The sequence below is a fragment of the Scyliorhinus torazame genome, chromosome 9 (genome assembly GCF_047496885.1).
Source record: "Scyliorhinus torazame isolate Kashiwa2021f chromosome 9, sScyTor2.1, whole genome shotgun sequence".
NCBI classification, from domain to species: domain Eukaryota; kingdom Metazoa; phylum Chordata; class Chondrichthyes; order Carcharhiniformes; family Scyliorhinidae; genus Scyliorhinus; species Scyliorhinus torazame.
In genome coordinates, this window is record NC_092715.1 from 133,502,706 (window position 1) to 133,522,631 (window position 19,926).

Sequence of the window (19,926 nt, forward strand, 5' to 3'; positions counted from 1 at the left end):
TTCCAGTGGCAGAAGGATAAGTAACCAGAGGACATAGATTTAAGGTGATTGACAAAAGAACCAGCGACAACATGGCAAAACTTTTTTTTAAACACGGCGATTTGCCGTGATTTCGAATAAACTATCTGAAAAGGTTGCAGTTTCAATAAAAACATTCAATAGCGAATTGCATGAATACTTGAGGAGGAAAATATTACAAGGCCAAGTGGATAGAATAGTGGAATGCGACTAATTGAATTGCATGACGAAAGAGCTGGTACAAGCATGATGGGTCAAATTGCCTCCCTCTGTGCTTGACGAGAGAAGGTATAATTCTCAGTGACCCTCTCCAACATGTGCAGGTAATTCTGTCTTCGGTAGTATACCGTATACTGAGGGTATGGACTCTGTTGCCTTCCTTCTCCTCGTCCCTCTGCCCACCTCATGTCCAGGGCTCAGCCTGTGCTGCTGTGGATAGTGATCTTCATCACCACTGGGCGCAATAGCTGAGAATCATAAGTTTGACTTCCGTTGGTTCAGCTGCTCTTGCAAATGATGTCTGGAACCCTCCCTCCCAAGCCCCAAATGCACTGTCCAAGCATGGCAAAGACCACACTCCGCACAACCTCTACGCATCCAATGGCATCTATCTGTGAATGGCTGAGTGCTCCTCGAAGCCATGCTCCCTTTCATGGGCTCAGTGGCCATGACTAGGTCCATCCACCCAAGGTTGCCGCCCCCAAGCATCTAATCAGTCTCTGGTCCAGCCTGCAAACAAAATCCCGAACTGGCCCTCACCACGAACGAGCGAGCAGCATTAACTGGCTCCATTCTCAAACTGGGCAAGTTTCCTCCCTCCTGTGACGGGCGGAGCCTGAAAAATCGGATCCCCAAAACCGAGTTCTTTCGAAACCTGAAACCTGGCGCTGGTCATAAAATCACCAGTTTGTCGATTAAAGAAGTTAGACAGCTGCAAACTGTCCACTTTGCTGCAGGAACCCTGCTGAGGCTGGCGCTGGGGGCGGGGGTGTGGCCGGGCCGGGCTAGGGGGCTGGCGCTGAGGCGGGGCTCGGGCAGCACAGTACAGGACAGGGCCGGGCGGCGAGAGGAATCGGGAGCCGAGCGAGGGAGAGCGATCTCGCTGATGGTAACGGGCAGCTCCTCCAGTCCGTGGCTCACCTGAAACGGTAAGGATTCAAAGCGCATGTCGTTAACGAGGTGAGAGAGAAGAACCCTTTGGAAATTTGAATCCGGGTTCTGGTTCTTTCCCGTTATTGTTGGAATTGTTGACCGTTACGAGCCGGGAGATAATTCCTTTCTCAACTTCAAACAAAGGATTGGGCGGGAGCTGTCACCCTGCTCCTGTGCTTCACCGTGTTCCGATTGGCTAGCGATTGACAAAGTGGACTAATGGTTGGCTGGGGTGCCTGTCAGTCAGCCGCGGCTCGGGGATGAGGTTGTTGTTGTGGGGTAGGTGAAGTGCGCGCGGGTGGGTGCACAGGCACCTCCCAATAACATCGGGGCCACGAAGGCATTGTCCTGCATTGAAACGGCGAGAGGCTGCTGGGGGAGGGGGGAGGAGGAGGATGCAGCCGGCGACAGGTTTGAAGGGGGGAACGAACTGGTTTGGATAGTATCCTGCCCCCCGACGCTGTGATCCCCGATACTACCTCTCCGGTGATGTGCCCCCCTCACTGCCACTGTGCCCCCCAGCCCTGGTGCTGCACCAGCCCCCTGGTGCTGTGCCCCCACCCCTGGCACTATGCCACCCACCCCCGTGCTGCGTCCTCCACCTCTGGCACTGCACCCCCACCTCTCACACTATGCCACCCACCCCCAGTGCTGCACACTCCAGCTCTGGTGTTGCCCCCCCTCCCCCAGTCGCTGTGCTCCCCATCCTCGTGCTGCACCCCTCTTTACTGTGCCCCCCCCAAGCCTGGTACTGCACGCCACCACACCCTGGTGCTGTGCCTTGCCCCACCCCCACGCACTGTGCCTTCCCTCGCCCCCCTCCTGCGCTGCCCAACCCCCTGGTGCTGTGCTTTTGCCCCCTCCACCCCTTGGTGCTGCGACTCTTCCCCACCCCCCATAACCCAATGCTGTGCCTTCCCCCCCCCCCCAACCACCGGTGCTGTGCCTCCCCCCCACTCCAGCGCTGTGCCTCCCCTCCAGCGCTGTGCATCCCACCCACCTCCAATTATGTACCTCTCCCTCCCCATCCCCGGTGATGTGCCTCCCCCAACCCCCGGTGCTGTGCCTCCCATCCCTGGTGCCATGCCAACAGAGGGTGTAGCGGCATTGATCAGAGCTGGTAAACCATGGGCTGAGTCCATTGTATAAGGATTGGAATCCTTCCCCTTTCTCTGTCCACTTTGTCCTTTGGCTTTACCTGGCATCTGGAATCAGTGCTCTGTAGGAAGCAAATGCACCAACACTTCTGATATTGGTAATCGTCGATGCTAATGACACCCAGGTGCTCAGTCTGACCGAGGAACAGTGCAAGTACTTCCTACTTGTTAATGTCCTCAGCGTACCCCCAAACTAGGCAGGCAATTAATTAATGATTTGGGTAAGGAAGCCAAAGGAGTTCACTTCTGCAGACAATACAAAGAATAAGACTTGGTAATGCTAAGGACCAAAGGATATGGGTATATGATAGCATTGGCTAAGATGTGGAGTAATCTCAGAACTTGAGGTAGTATAAAATTAAAATGGCTATACTTTGAGGGAAAGCTAAGGGTGTGGAAGAGCAAAGAGATTTGGGGATTTGCACACAAGATATTGAAAAAGGACCATAGTTGAATAAGCCCTGATGGAATACTTAGTTTAATGGCAAACTATTTGTAAAAAAATAAATATGTAGTGGTGAGCCTGTGTGCAACTTTAATACACCACAGTTGAGGTACTGTATGCAGTATTGGGTACCACGGATGGCAAAAAGATGTTGATAATATAGAGCACATGGTACTTTATTAGGATTCTGGAATCAGGATATACAAATACAAAAAGGAAATGGGAAAAGCACAATACTGTGAATGCTAGAAATCTAAGAAACTAAATGCTTACAATACTTAGGCAGCATCTTTGGAGAGAGGAATATTGTTAAGGTTTTGGATTGATCACCATGTGTTCGTGCTGAAAGACCACTGACCTAAAAATGTTAACTTTATCCCTGCATAGATGCTGCTTGACCTGCTGACTATATCCAATGTTCTGTTTCTATTTAAAAGTTGGAAAGTTTTCATTAGAACAGAAAGATTAAGGATTGATTGATTAGAGTTTACAATTATGATTGGATGGGATAGAGTACATAGAATGTTTCCAGTGCTTTGAGAGGTGTAGAATGATGCGACACACACTAAACATACAGACAGATAATCTTTTATCATAGAATTTACAGTGCAGAAGGAGGCCATTCGGCCCATCGAGTCTGCACCGGTTCTTGGAAAGAGCACCCTACCCAAGGTCAACACCTCCACCCTATTTCCATAACCCAGTAACCCCACCCAACACTAAGGCCAATTTTGGACACTAAGGGCTATTTATCATGGCCAATCCACCTAACCTGCACATCTTTGGACTGTGGGAGGAAACCGGAGCACCTGGAGGAAACCCACGCACATATGGGAGGATGTGCAGACTCCGCACAGACAGTGACCCAAGCCGGAATCGAACCTGGGTTTTGAAATGTGCTTAGTGATTGAAGCAACAACCATAATCAGCATTTAAGAATAGGTTAAGTATATGATTGAAAGTAAGTGATATGGGTAGACTACGACTTGTGTGTAGGATGAATGCCAACATGGACTGGTTAGGCCAAATGGGCTGATGCTGTTACAATTTATATGTAATTCCATGTAAAGTATGGTCATTGTTTTCTAAGTTAAATTAAATTTGCACATAGCAAGGTTCTACAAACAGCAGATGTATATGACTAGGTAATCTGTTTTTGTGGTTGGATAGAAATGCTGGACAAGGCATCTTCTTGAAATAGAATGAACTAATGTCTTGCATTTAACAAGTACCTTTCACAATCTCAAAATGTTCCATGCTGCTTTAAAGCCAATGAGTGCAAAGGGATCTTCTACATTTCAGTCAGACGGGACTTCAGTTTATTGTGCCACCCAAAAGATGACATTTCTGTCAATACTACTTTTCCAGCTCCAGTGAAGATCGAATATGGATTCTGTTTCTTCTGATTTGTGTCTGGTTTTAGTCTCAGTGATATGTCTTTGGAGTCTCAACTACGCCTACAATTATTGCTGGATTCTCGGTTTTCATGATTGGATTCTTTATATGAACACTTTGTCTTTTCAACAACTCAGGCAGGAATTTGAGATGCTTGTTTAAGTGTTGACCTCTTTGTACCTGTGCATCAGTGAGTTGTTGTTTTACTTCTTCCTGGTCACTTGGAGAGACTATCTTGCGTGCCAGTTGTTTTACACTTTATTCATTTGATAGCTCTGCAGGCGATTTCATCTCGACCTTGAGATGTGCAGATTGGAGTGTCGTTAAGGCAAGAGTTTTGGTTTTCTTTTGTCTTTCAGCATTTTGTGAGGGTTCTCTTGACTTTCTTGACCTGTCTAAACCTGTGTCCGCTTGAGTAATATGGTGATGAGATTATGATGTTTGGCCCAAACAGCAAATTTCTTAAATTCGCTAGAGGTGAATCGGGTTTGATTTTCTCATTATTCTTTTAGGAATCCCTTGCTCAGCAAACAGAACTCTCACTGTCGAGATGATTGCTGTAGCTCTGAAATCTGTTGCCTTTCAGATAAAAGGGAACTTTGTGTAGTCGCCTCAACAATGCGAAATACCGTTCTTGATTGTGTGTGAATAAATCGGCTCCCACAGTGTGCTATGGTCTGGCTCGTGTTTCAGTAGTTATCATTTCCCCTTTCGGTTGTGTATTTATGTATCTCTGGCATACAATGCATTTGGACACCATACATGTCTATCCCGTACACAGCTGACCTGGCTCTAAGCTGTTGCTAACTTTTGCCTTAGTTTAATTGCTCTGTTTTATCACCTCTGCTCTCGAGTCGCCAGGTATCTTTATGATACCGCCATGGGGTTCAAATCCGAGTAATGATCAATAATCCAATACACCGATTAGTAAGATTTAAATCAAAGCACATTTATTATACACAGTAATCACTACTCATGCATAAATTGTACGTCTAAGCTACGTAGATACTTAACTTGGAACTGGCCCACCAGGTCAGGGAAACAAATGGCCTTTCGTTCAGGTTCTGCGGGATTCGAAGTTGGTACAGATTGATAGCTAGGAGCGCCTATCTCGGACCGAGCGTTGAAGTAAGAATTACTGGATATCGGCGGCGACTGAACCGGTCAGTGTCAAGGGTTGGTTCGCGTTGCTGAGTGACCCGGTCAAGAAGAACGATTTGAACTTGGGCTTGATTTTTATAGTCCCCAGGGGCTTCCTGCTTTTCGGGGCGGACCCTGTACCTGGTTCCAAGTGATTGGACTTTGTCCCAATCACTTGGTTCGATTTTCTCCAATGCTGGAGCGGTTCCCTGATCGATGGGCGGTCTTGAGGTGGTCGTTCACCTCCCTTTGTGTAGGCTTCTGCTGACGCCAAAGAGTCTGGTTTTGCTTTATGTATCTAAATGTTGCTCATTGTTCCCGGGGATTGCTCATTAGTATGCAGATGGCTGGTGTTTTGTTATGCTGATGGTTGCTGGTATCGATCTTGTCTGGCCTTTCCAGAGGTAAATACAGTCAACCTGCAGCTGCTCGTTTTTGTCCTGTTGGATGACTTTCCCATCAGCTTTTGCCGTTCGCCATTTTAAATCGGGAGTTAGCCATTTTAAATGGCTACAAAGCGTACCATGTAGACTTCATATATTTTGCAGAGAAGTCCTTCCTGCATCATTTTGGATATGATTATTCTGAATCTGGCTAGCAGAACACCATCTTCTTTTAGTGAGACCAGTACTGCCGTATTGCTGGCTGAGTTTGCTGTACCTTCTCAGACCATCCCAGGTTCACTTGCTAAAAAAGCATCAGTAACTTTTCATTTTTCTAATGTCACTCAGTTTTGTTGGTGTTCCGTTCACTAGGTTTTGGATTTTTATATCTAGATCTTTCGTCTTGTGTTTCTCCTGTGATGACAACCGAGGTAGGGCTACTGCGAGCACCATTTTCTCTTCCTGGCTTGTATTTCAGAGTGCCAATCGTAACTCAAAGTCAGAAGAGTAACCTATGCAGTCTTGCTGGAACTCCACACAGATCTTCTGCAATGGCAGATGATCACTCTCCTCTATGAACCTTCTCCCATAGAGATATGTATGGAATTTCTTACATTCATGCACAGCTGTTAAAAGCTCTCTTTCAGTGTTGGAATATCTGGTCTGTTACAATCTGGTTAGGAACCAGTAACGCTTTAGTTTAAAGTAGACCAACTTTGAAATCCCAGGTCCTTACTAAGAATAAAATGACTAGAATCCACTGTTTTTAAAGAAACATAATAAACATTACTGTGGTAATGTGAGACCACAAAGAAGGTAGTTAAATGTGTTGTTTAAAAGATGGAACTTATTTCTGTAAATAAATAATGAAGTTTATCAATAACAGTAGTAACTATGAAAACAGGAGCTCTAGTAAAACAGATCTTACTTGCAGAAAATACTCTTGCAGACTGCTAAAGCCCGCATGCTCAGAACCCTCAGTAGATGCCAGTAAAGCAATTACATAGCAGAAGGCTTATAAGAACACTCTGTACTCAAAATGACACTGTAACACTTCTCCCCTAATTAAATTTTGATCTCCCATCAGCATAAAAATGCAACAAAAGTAATGTTGTAACTATATACAAAAGTCTGAGGAGCTTTGTGGTTGCGTTGCAACCTAAGCAATACAGGTGTTTCTGGTAAAGGTTGATCTGAAATCGTAGGTGACGAGTGTTGTGTTAAGCACACTGAGATAACACGGGCTGCAATTGGATGCAGCTACAACTAAAATATACTCCAGACCTTGAAGTTAGTTCAATTTGATTTATTGAACCTGTCACACAGTTAGCTCAGTTCTCTGCTAACCTAAGTGTGATTACTCTGTCTGACTGAACCAGACTAGCTCTTAGCCACGTGCTGTAGGTGTTATGTGATATATACACCTGACTCACTCTGTAGATGTCCCCAGTGGAAAGAGGCGGAGTGTGAGTGCCTTGTGCCTTTTATAGTGGGAAACCACCCCCCAGTGTTGTGCCTGCTGATTGGTTATGTCCTATTCTCTGTGTTCATTAGCTGCCTGAATGTATCTCATTATGTGACTGTCTGCATATCATGACTTCTCCCCTTTTTAAATGTTTTTCTGTAGCATATGTGAAAGTATTTACATGTGTAGGCTGAAAAACTAACTTATTTACATACAATGGCAGATGGGAACAAATGTACATGTGAAAACAGGTGTCTAATGTGCGAAAACAGAACATAGCAAACAAAACAAATGTTCATAAGTCCAGTCTCTGGGGTGTGCGTCTGATCCTGGTCGACTGCCGGAGAGGTAGTAGTGGGGCGACGGCATCTTGATAGGCGGGATGGAAGCCTGACTGGTGGCCTCGTGGTTCGAGGTGTCAGGAGGTGGCACAATAACAGCTGGAAACAACAAAGAATGTGGTTGCGGGCGGGCAATTGTGCGCAGTGTCCGTCTGTTTCGCCGCACAACAGATCCATTAGCCTCACGCACAACATACGATCGAGGAGCAGCCTGTCGAACAACAACAGCTGGAGCTGACCAGCCTCCATCAGGTAGCTTGATCCGAACAGCATCCGCCGGGGATAGCACAGGCAAATCGGTGGCATGAGCGTCATAGCCCTGCTTTTGCCGGTCCCTGAGTTTCTGCACCTTCTGCAGCACCGGGAGGTGATCCAGATCAGGCAAGTATATGGGTGGAAGAGTCGCCCGCAGGTCCCTGTTCATCAGGAGTTGAGCCGGTGACATGCCGGTAGACAGAGGGGTTGCCCTGTACGCAAGCAGCGCAAGGTTGACATCAGAAGCAGAATCCGCGGCCTTGCAGATGAGCTGCTTCACTATGTGCACTCCTTTCTCAACCTTCCCGTTGGACTGCGGGTAATGTGGGCTGGAAGTGACGTGATGAAACTGATATAACTGGGCAAATCTTGAAGCAAGGACCGTTGTCACTCATGAGAGTGAGTGGAATACCATGCCTGAAGAACGTCTCCTTACAGGCCTTGATGACGGTCTTAGGTGTGAGGTCCGAGAGCTTCACGACTTCTGGGTAGTTGGAAAAATAACCAATGAACATAATCACGATCATTGGCATGAAAGAGGTCGATGCCCACCTTGGACCACGGGGAGGTCACGATTTTGTGCTGCTGAAGCGTCTCCTTGCTCTGTGCTGGCTGGAAGCGCTAACAGGTCGGACAGTTGAGGACCATATTCGAGATGTCCTGACTAATCCCAGGCCAGTAGACAGCTTGCCTGGCTCTGCGCCTGCACTTCTCGACACCCAGATGTCCCTCGTGGATTTGCCGGAGCACCAAGCTCTGGAGACTGAGTGGAATGACAATGCGGTCCAGCTTGAGGAGGAGATACCATCAACCACTGTCAGGTTGTCCTTCACATTGAAGAATTGAGAGCACTGCCCTTTTTGCCAGCCATCGGCGAGGTGGCGCATGACACGCTGCAGAAGAGGGTCTTTGGTTGTCTCATCGCGAATGCGGATCACCTTTTCATCCGACGCCGGGATGTTGCTGGCCCACAGCTACACCTGTGATTCAATCTGTTGGATGAATGCCGGCGGGTCAGCAGGCAAGGTTATGGAGCGGGACAAGGCATCCGCAATAATGAGCTCCTTGCCAGGCGTGTACACGAGTTCAAAGTCGTACCTTCTGAGTCTGAGGAGGATGCGCTGCAGCCGGGGCGTCATGTCGTTCAGGTCCTTGTGGATAATGTGGACCAGAGGCCTGTGGTCCTACTCGACGGTGAACATCGGCAGGCCGTAGACATAATCGTGGAACTTGAGAATACCAGTGAGAAGGCCCAGGCATTCCTTTTCAATTTGGGCGTACCGCTGCTCGGTGGGGGTCATCGTCCGTGATGCGTAGGCAACCGGTGCCCAGGATGAGGTGTCATTGCGCCGGAGCAACACTGCGCCAATGCCGTCCTGTCTTGCATCTGTCGAGATTTCTGTTTCCCTGTCAGAGTCAAAAAATGACAATACAAGGGCAGTGGTGAGCTTGGCTTTCAGCTCCAACCACTCTGCTTGATGAGCTGCCTGCCACTCACAGGCAGTAGACATTTTCACCAGGTGTCTGAGGGCCGTGGTGTGTGAGGCCAGGTTTGGGATAAACTTGTTCAAAAAGTTTACCTTGCCTAGGAAGCGCAGCACCGCCTCCTTGTCTTCAGGGGTCTTCATGGCTTCGATGGCCTTGACCTTGTCTGTGTCCAGGTGCTGAGATATCTGGTCACCTAAGAACTTAAGTTTCTCATGCCAAAGCAACACTTGGCCCTGTTCAGCTTGAGGCCATTGGCATGGACGCGGCGGAATACCTGCTGATACGAGAGATGTGCTCTTCGGGGGTTGTGGACCATATGATAACGTTGTCCACATACACACAAACCCCTTCAATGCCCTCCCATCATCTGCTCCATGATTCTATGGAAGATCTCCGAGGCCGAGACAATGCAGAACGGCATACGATTACAGCAGTACCTGCCAAACGGTGTGTTAAGGAGCAGAGCCTTCTGCTGGACTCATCCAGCTGGATTTGCCAGAATCCATGTGACGCATCTAACTTTGTGAAAAACCGGGCGTGTGCCATCTCACTTGTGAGTTCCTCCCGCTTCGGGATGGGGTAGTGTTCCCGCATTATATTCTGGTTGAGATCCTTGGGATCAATGCAGATGCGCAGCTCCCCGGAAGGCTTTTTTACCATCGAGCTGACCCAGTCAGTTGGTTCTGTAACTTTGGAGATGATGCCCTGGTCCTGAAGATCCTTCAACTGTGCCTTCAGGTGCTCCTTCAGTGGAGCCGGGACCCGGCGTGGTGCGTGGACCACAGGCGTGGCATCAGGCGTAGCAGGATCTTGTACCGATATGGCAGAATGCCCATCCCGTCAAACACATTCGGATACTGAGCGAGGATGTCGTCAATGCCAGCTTGAAGATCCACGTTGGGGGAGGTCATTGTGTAGACCCGCTGCACAAGGTTTAGCTGCTTGCATGCATGTGCGCCGAGCAGGGAGGCCCTGTCTGGCTTGACGATTTCAAACCTTAGCCTTGCGCGAATGCTCCTGTTGGAGACGAGTAGATGGCAGGATCCCAGTGCTGTGATGGCATTGCCATCATAGTCCAGGAGCTGGCAGGCTGCTGGAAGGAGCTTGGGTGGCTCCTTGATGCGGTTGAAATCTGCCTGTGAAAGGAGATTGGCAGAAGCACCTGTGTCCAGCCTAAACTGGATAGAGCATTGATTTACTTGCATCACCGCATGGCATTCGTCCGCAGAATCCACAGTGAGGATGGGCAGGCTCCGTGATTATGTCGGTGAGGCATGTTCACGTGTGGGAATGATGCCCACTTGGTAGGGGGACTCCAGGCAATCGTCCTCTGGATCCATTGTACTGCCAGGATCAGAATCCTGTAAACCTTGTTGGACACTCCGAACGCGCCTGCGTTGGAATTGGGAGCGCTGGCCCTTGACTGGTGGTGCAAACCTGCACAAGGCTGCATAGTGTCCAGGCTTTCCGCAATTTATACATCGCCTTCCTCTTGCAGGGCAGTGTTTCTTTAAGTGGGCGGTGCCGCAGTTCCGGCACGTCATGGCGTCGTCATGCTCCGTGCGGCGTCCCACATGCGCAGTGCGGTCGGCAGAAGTTCGCACCTGCACATTGTGGTGATCGGCCGCTTCGTTATCCCATTTGCATCGTGCATGCGTGGTGCTCCGGGAAGAGCGCGCAAAATGGTCGCTTTCATCAATGCTGAGGCGCTGCATCCGGGCAATGGCCTGCACACTCTGCCTCGTGGGAGGCAAGTTTCTCATTTTCAGCCGATTTGTATTGGGAATACCGATTTTTGGTGTGCTCATGCACTGTACATGTTTCAGTCGTTACTGACGGGGTCGTATGCTTGATTTTTAAAAGCTGCTCTCAGAGGATCAGAGTGAACTCCAAAAACGATTTGGTCTCTGATCATGGAGTCAGCAATATCACCAAAGTTACAGGACAGCGCTAGTAGATGGAGATTAGTTAAGAAGGAGTTGAAAGATTCATCTTTACCTTGTAGGCGTTGTTTGAATATATAGCGCTCGATGATTTCATTGGTGTCCACTTCACAATGACTATCAAACTTGTCCAGGATGGTTTGAAACTTTGTCTTGTCCTGGCCTTTGGTGAAGTTAAACAAGTTGAAGAGTTGGATGGCTTGATCCCCCGCAGTTGAGAGGAGAAGCGCGATCTTTCTTGTATCAGACGCACCCTTGAGGTCTGAGGCTTCGATGTACAGCAGAAACGTTTGCTTGAAAGTCCGCCAGTTGGCACTGAGATTGCCGGAGGTCCGCAGCTGTTGAGGAGCCTAGATCTTCTCCATGGTGCTGGGATACATTTGCTGGTCGTCACGGAACAGATTGAGGTAAACCACCTTGGGATAGCAGTCTTCTGATACCATGTCGTGTTAGGCACACTGAGATAACACGGCTGCAACTGGATGCAGCTATAACTGAAATATACCCCAGACCTTGAAGTTAATTCAATTTGATTTATTGAACCTGTCACACAGTTAGCTCAGTTCTCTGTGAGTTTGACTCTCTGCTAACCTAAGTGTGATTACTCTGACTGAACCAGACTAGCTCTTAGCCACGAGCTGTAGGTGTTATGTGATTATATATACACCTGACTCACTCTGTAGATGTCTCCAGTGGAAAGAGGGGGAGTGTGAGTGCCTCGTGCCTTTTATAGTGGGAAACCACCCCCTAGTGTTCGGCCTGCTGATTGGTTATGTCCTGTTCTCTGTGTTCATTAGCTGCCTGTCTGTATTTCATTATGTGCATGTCTGCATATCATGACAACAAGGTAGATTGAAAATTGGTACCTGAATGTTCCTCTTCTACTCCCCCAGCAGAGGCAACCTGGCAAATCTGGAAACACAGGAATCCCTTCCTGGTGAATGCCCACAGCAGCCTTATCTTCTGACATGTAATCTGTAACAGTTGCTGATTCCTGAGTCACAATGTAAACTAATATGGTCTGAGCATCTGCGAACAACTCTTCTGTGTTGCAGTCTCGCGACAAGTTATGCATGGTAACCACCTCTAGTTACCACCATGCAAACCTGATCATCTGGTTTGAACTACTTCTCTTTGGCGTGGTAGTCTTGTTCCTCTCTTTTCTCCTGCTCACTTTTGCTTTGAGATCTGGATGAAGCAAATCCAGCGGCTGCTCCATACTATCATTCTTAAGTACAGGGGTGATTGGAGCTGCCAAATGAGAAAACTGGATAGGTTCAATGATTCGAAGCCTTTGCAGCCATTCCAATCCGTCTTCCACTTTCCTTCTCATAGCATAGGGCTCTGTCCTGGACTTGAAAATGTGAGGAGTAACCTGAGGTTCTACGTACAACTTCACACCACATAATGCAGGATTCTTCAAAGTGGGGGTCGTGACCTACAGGTCGGCAGCGTGCAGAAATAAAAAGGGTTGCGGTGCCCTAAAATTAACATAAATATCCAAACTATTGGGTCGTATCAGCAGGGTGGTAAACCGAAAGACTTCTGCGAAAATGGATTTTGTGATGGGGGGGGGTGGAGAGAGAATGCATGTGAGAAGCAGGGTTGACAGACATCCCAATAGCAAGCCAGATGGATTATCTTTTAAGGGCTATTAAGCCTAAATTTCTGTCACCTTTTCTCTGTTAGTCGTGGCTTAGTGAGTCTTGTCTCTCAACGATTGTGGGTTCACCTCCACATCTCAGCTAACACCCCAGTGTAGTACTGCAGGGGTGTTGCCCTGTTAGAAATACTGTTTTCCAGATACCATGTTAAATGGAGACTCTGCATCTCATGTGGATATAAAAGATTCCATGGGTCTACATTGAATAAGAGCAGGGAGTTTTCCCTGATGTCCTAACCAACATTTATCCCTCAATCAATATCACACAGAAAAACAGATTTGCTATGCATAAATTGACATTACAACAGTGACTACTTTATGGCCTGCAAATTACTTTGTACTTGTGTAGTTGCTAGCAAAATACAAATATTGTTTCTACTTCGTGGCTCTTCTTAGAACTTTGAATATCTTTCTATTTTGATAGAGTATTAGAGTTTTACAGTCAGAAGGAGGCCCTGAGGGTCGTTGTATCGGTGCTGGCCATCAAGTGGGTCCCGAAGCGCGGCCAGTTGGCAAAAGTGGTTCCCAGGAAAAAATGTTTAAAAAACACTGATGCAATGTACCCTCAGTTCATTCTTGAACAATACCGGATACTTCTGAACAATATCCTTGGTCACCCTCGTGTGCTTGATCTCATCCCACGTCAGTGGAATTCTGCTGAGCCAGTCACACCCTAGAAAGCTTGGCCACTTCCCTTTGACCACAAGGAGGCATGCCCTTGCTTCTTGGCTGGATTTCCAATGCCCCAAGTAATGGAATGGCCTCTCTGATATCCTAAGTTTGATTTCTGCCGGAGTACGGCCTGGTGTTAAGTTAGAGTCCGATGTCAACTTGTAGGTCTCTTCATTAATTACGGATGCAGAAGCCCTTGGTCCACCTCCATCTTGATTTTCATGCCATCGACCACCATTGCAGTAAAAATAGGGTCAGCTCATGCCTCATTCACATCAAAAATGTTGAAAGTATGCTCCTCTACCTGCTCTGAGCTTTCCATGTGGTGCAAGCTGCTTGAGGTTTCCTTGAATTTACATATTTTTACTCAGCCTTCACCTTCCTTTTTGAACCCCTACACAGACCAGCATATGCCAAGAGACAATATCAGACGCGCCAGAGTCACAGACTAGCATTACAGACTCTTGTTGGTTGTGGCAAGGCCTAAACAATATAACGAGCTACAAAGCGAAGCCGAGCAGAAGGAATTCCCGGATGAACTCAATGCATTCTATGCTCGGTTCGAGCAGGAAACCATCAATCCGCTGTCGACTTCCCCAGACACACCCATACCCATCGTCACAGCTTCCAAAGTCAGATCGGCCTTCCTGAAAGAACCCTCGGAAGGCAACGGTCCGAACAGGGTCCCTGGTCGTGCACTCAGAGCCTGCATGGACCAGCTGGCTGATGTGTTCGTGGACACCATCAACCTGCAACTACTACGCTCCGCGGTCCCCACCTGCTTCAAGAAGACCACCATCATACCGATGCCAAAGAAGAACCGGTCAACGTGCCTCAATGACTACCATGTGGTGGCCTTGACATTAATCGTAATGAAGTGCTTCGAGAAGTAAGTCATGAAGCACATCAACTCCATACTCTCAGGATGCCTGGATCCACTGCAATTTGCATACCACCATGACCGGTCCACAGTAGACGGTATTTCCCTGGCCCTACACTCATTCCTGGAGCATCTCAACCACAAGGACTTCTACATCAGACTCCTATTTATTGACTACAGCTCCGCCTTCAACACCATAATCCCAGCCAAGCTCCTATCAAGCCCCAAAATCTAGGACTTGGCTCCTCACTCTTCAACTGGATCCTCGACTTTCTGACCAATAGACCACAATCAGTAAGAATAAACAACAACACCTCCTCCACAATAGTCCTCAATACCGGGGCCCTGTAAGGCTGCATACTTAGTCCCCTATTATACTCCCTATGCACACATGACTGCATGGAAAATTTGGTTCCAACTCCATCTACAGGTTTGCTGACGACATGACCATAGTGGGTCGGATCTCGAACAACGACGAGTCAGAATACAGGAGGGAGATAGAGAACCAAGTGGAGTGGTGTGATGACAACAATTTCTCCCTCAACACCAGCAAAACTAAAGAGCTGGTTATTGACTTCAGGAAGCAAAGTACTGTACACACCCCTGTCTGCATCAACGGAGGTGATAGACAGTTTCAAATTCCTAGGTGTGTACATCACCAAAAATCTGTCCTGGTCCACCCACGTCGACTCTATGACCAAGAACGCACAACAGCACCTATACTTCCTCAGGAAACGAAGGAAATTCGGCATGTCCACATTTACTCTTACCAACTTTTACAGATGCACCATAGAAAGCATCCTATCTGGCTACCTCACAGCTTGGTATGGCAGCTGCTCGGCAGAACACCGCAAGAAACTTCAGAGAGTTGCGAACACAGCCCAGTCCATTACACAAACCTGCCTCCCATCCATTAGGGCAGCAAAATCAAAGACCCATCCCACCCGGCTTACTCACTCTTCCAACTTCTTCCATCGGGCAGGAGATACAAAAGTCTGAGAACACGCACGAACAGACTCAAAAACAGCTTCTTCCCCGCTGTTATCAGACTCCTAAACGACCCTCTTATGGAACTGACCTGATTAATACTACACTCCTGCATGGCTTCACCCGATGCCGGTGTCAAGGTATTTACATTTGTGTACCTTGTGTTGCCCTATTATGTATTTTCTTTTCATGTACTAAATGATCTGTTTCAATTGCACGCAAAAAAATACTTTTCATTGTACCTCCGGTACACATGACAATAAACAAATCCAAATCTTCTAATAGTGCTCTGAAACTGTTCTGAAAGCTGGCGTAATTCTGGCACAAAGTCAGCAACTGATTGACCTGCTTTTCAAATATGTCTATTGAAATTTGAATCTTTTAACAATCATTGAGAGCTTCAGGTTCTGGCGATTCTGGACCAGAGCGACTAAGTCTTCAAATGAAATATTCCCTGATTCTGTGGCATGGCCAGATTCCTCATCAAGTCCTCACCCCACACACATTCAGGGGAATCGATCGCTGCCTCATCGCATCTTCTATTCCATTTGCTAAAAATAAGTGTTGTAGTCTCTCCACATATTATGTCCTGTCTTCACTTCGCTCTTTAAACTCTCCAACTGCTGCTAATTTGAAATTCTGTCGAATAAATTCACAAAACTCGCTGTCACTGAATGCAACCGTCTTGCCACGCTAAACATCAAAAACGTTGTTTTCTTTTCTTGCCATTTTCTGCTCATTGTCAAAGATGTGGTATCTTGAGACCTTAATGCGTTGTTTAAAAGAAGGAACTTCTTTACATAAATAAATAACAAAGTTTAACAATAACAGTAATAACTATGAAAACAGGAGCTCCAGTAAAACAGGTCCTGCTTGCAAAACACTTGTCTTGGGGACTGCTAAAGCTCGCCCAAAGCTTGCACATGCTCAGACCCCTCAACAGATGTCAGCAAAATAATTGCACAAGAGAAGGCATATAAGAATAATCTGCACTCAAAATGACACTCTGTATCAATTACCAAAGTCAGCAAATTTAAAATAATCTACAATAGATATTATCTGCAATATCAGATTTATCACAAGGTAAATATGAATTAACAGGCAAATTGTGGTGAACACACCACACTGCACATTAATGGCAGGTGCAACCAAGAAAAATCCCATGGATTTTTCAGCAACCCACCCAGATGTCAGTGACCGCTGTGAGTCACAATATCATGTTAAAATTCTGTCTTCCTCATGTGGAATTTCAACTCTTCCCTTTTAAGATCTAGCTTCTGAATTCCCTCAGAAGCTGCTCCGACTTAGACTGCCTCTATGACTGCTGTATGGTTCAGACTCTCCTCTTCAGACTGCGTTCCATGCGATTCACAAACTGTAATCCAGCTTTTAATTACTAGCTTATTTCCAATTATTTTGCAGACTGCTAGCTTCACGAATATGGCTCTGGCACTGCCCCAGATTTCTCTGAATCACAGTGTTCTGGTTGCAGAACCAGTCACCTTCTGCCGCCTTTGCAACTCCTCAGGACGTCTTGGAACTCTCACTGCTGCAAAGAGTTCCTGTGGCTTCTCTGTGAGGTGCAAACCACATGAGGTCCAAACTGCAACCAACAGCTGCATCAGTGGCTCCCAAGGTTTCTTTGAGCCCTATCTGTCTGGAACCTGCCAACAGCTGCAAACCTTCCGTATAGCTTTTTCCCCTGCTGCAGAACTTTGATACATTGAAACTAGAGAACTTTCTTAAGCTCCATCCATCTTTAAGAGCAAGTAGCCGTTCAGAGTTCACCGAGTATGATTAGGCTAATTAGCTCCAACTCCCAAAGCAAACCTTTTACTGGGTTGTATTTCTTTACAAGAAGTGTGGCCATCACATTTCCAGCTAAGCAAGCTTACCTGTTGTTTTAGGAATTTGCCTTTCTAGCTACTAACCCCTTAACTCAATATGGCCCCAACATTTTAATTGTAATAGACTCCAACCTGCTCTCATCGCATTTATCCTCAATCAATATGGAGACACTCTGCAACATTGGGAAATCCCTCCATAGGATTGCCTACAGCCTTGACTGTGCCTGTAATAATTCCTAAAGGTTTGTGCTGAGGTGATGGTGGAGGAGGCATTGGTGGCTTCTCGGCCAGGTTCCGGGAGACTATCTCAAGTTAAACAATGAGCCTCTGGACTCTGTGGGGAGGCTCAGCTGGCATAGAAGTTATTGTTGGTTACATTTTTCCCCTAATAGATCCAATAATGAGCCTCATTAACTACCCACTATTGCTGTGCAGGTAGCCTGTGTTGTGCTCATCCCACCTCTGGCAAGATCACTAAGAGACAGGAACACATCTGGCAGGCTATTGGATACATTCTTACCACTTTTGTCTCCATGAGATCTGGAAAAATCAGCCCAGTAGTCCAAATTGCTGCCTTCTGTGTTGATAAATTCAATTTATTAGACTACTTAACCACAGTAGATGTTGATGAATGAGTTGATTGTTGAAGCCACAAAATCCCTCCAAAAATGGGTGTCAATCTATCACCGTGATAAACCCTGATGGCCTACTTTGACATTACAATTCCCCTATTTTGAAATCATAGTAGGACCACATTTGTTCTTTTGTTCGCAAAACCCATGAAGTTGACCCAGAGACTATTCAGTTACCAGAATGTGAATGGGGACAGTATTTTGAGGGCAGACTTTTATGAATCTTGAATATGTGTGTGATTTGAATGCTAAATTCTTCATGATTCAGTGCCTCGGTGACTAGACAGGGAGCAGTATGGCAGAGCTCCTGCTTGGATGATTTTGCAAAGCTGTCTGTTACGAGCTCAAAGACGACAGTCTTTCCGCTGTAATGTCTTCATTTAAATAAATTCCCCATGGTAGAGGTCACGTGACTTGATTGCATTTCAAAACCCAAACATCCCCCTTTCCATAGCGAACAATAGACAAATCTGCATGCACTATCATGTGTAACTGTGAGTTACCCAAGTTACCCACTACAACAACTGTTTTCATGTGTTAATACATTATTTGTTATTCTCATTAGTCTCTGCAAATGGACTGCATATGTAGTCATTAAATCATGTATATACATTGTCATAGGTTGTTCGTCTGGGTGATGTACCATCTCTGGGGACTGTCGTTCTGTGGCACCTGTTGTTGTTCCTTTTCCACTTTAGGGATTGGTGGACCTCTGGGAGTGAGGGTCGTTCTGTACTGCAGATAGAACATAGAACATACAATGCAGAAGGAGGCCATTTGGCCCATCGAGTCTGCACCAACCCATTTAAGCCCTCACTTCCACCCTATCCCCATAACCCAATAACCCCTCCTAACCTTTTTGGACACTAAGGGCAATTTAACATGGCCAATCCACCTACCCTGTACGTCTTTGGACTGTGGGAGGAAACTGGAACATCCGGAGGTAACCCACGCAGACATGGGGAGAACGTGCAGACTCTGCACAGACAGTAACTCTGCATGGAATCGAACCTGAGACCCTGGCGCTGTGAAGCCACAGTGCTAGCCACGTGTGCTGCCGCGTGTGCTACCGTGCTGCCCGATGAGATCTCAAATTCCTGATCGGTCACTTACAGTGAAGGAACTGCTTCTCTTGTTGTTTGTGATTGTTGTTTTTGGTTATACTGGTTGCACCAGTATATTTGGTTATTCACATCCACCATGTACGATCTAGGTGACAATTGCCGCTATGGATGGCCCAAGTCATGACCTGGGGTCACTCCTGCTATGAGTGTTGAAGGAGTGTACACTGAATGGCTCTCCAATGCTCAACTCTGGTAATGGTTTGGCAGTCTTTTCAAAATGAAATTAGCTTTCTGATTTTTTGTTTTAACTCTTGCCTGTTACTGCTTCTGGCTTCAATAGGTTTTTTTGCACCCAAACTACTCTTCCAATAGCAATGTGACATTAGTCTTTGGACTGGACTATTTTCCATGCCTTCCCTTGGTGTGTTCCTCCACTCGAGGATTGGCTTGTATATACAACTGTGCTAAATTTGTACGCTTTTGTGATGATTCCATTGGTGATTTTCACAGCTGGCTCAGTATTTTTGTTCGACTGGGGATAGTGCAGAGATAATGAACTGGATTCTCTGCCTCGCCCTGCCGGGTGTGGAGTTACCAATGAGGCGGAGAATCTCACGTTTCCGATGCTCCAGTCTGCCCAGCTGGTGTGGGATCGAGGTTCGTACCCCGATTCATTAAATGGGTAATTAAGATCCATTTGCATCCTGTAAGCGGGTCGTGCATCATATTCTCTGGGACCGTGTGATTATCACATAGGTGAGAATCATTACTGGTCCTAACAAACGTGGCTCTGAGGCGGTGGATCATCCGAGGGCCACCCCCCCCCCCCCCCAAACAATGCAAGATCTACCCACTAGACTCTCCCACCGCCTCTTGCCAGAGACCACCTATAGAGACCCCCAAATAAGGAAACCCCCCAGAGACCCTCTAGATAAGGAAAAAAGCCCTGAGACTCCCCAAATAATGAGACCCCTCCACAGAGACCCCTAAATAAGGAGA

General features: G+C 46.9%; 1 protein-coding gene across 5 annotated transcripts in view; it reads left to right on the forward strand.

The window, feature by feature from the left end:
• Positions 1-1,040: 1,040 nt before the first annotated feature.
• sncaip (synuclein, alpha interacting protein) overlaps positions 1,041-19,926 on the forward strand; it is a 230,210-nt gene continuing 211,324 nt past the window's right edge. For all 5 annotated transcript variants that reach the window (XM_072516529.1, XM_072516532.1, XM_072516531.1 and 2 more), the window contains exon 1: positions 1,041-1,166. The gene's annotated coding sequence lies outside the window, so the exon portion shown is untranslated. The remainder of the gene's footprint in view (positions 1,167-19,926) is intronic.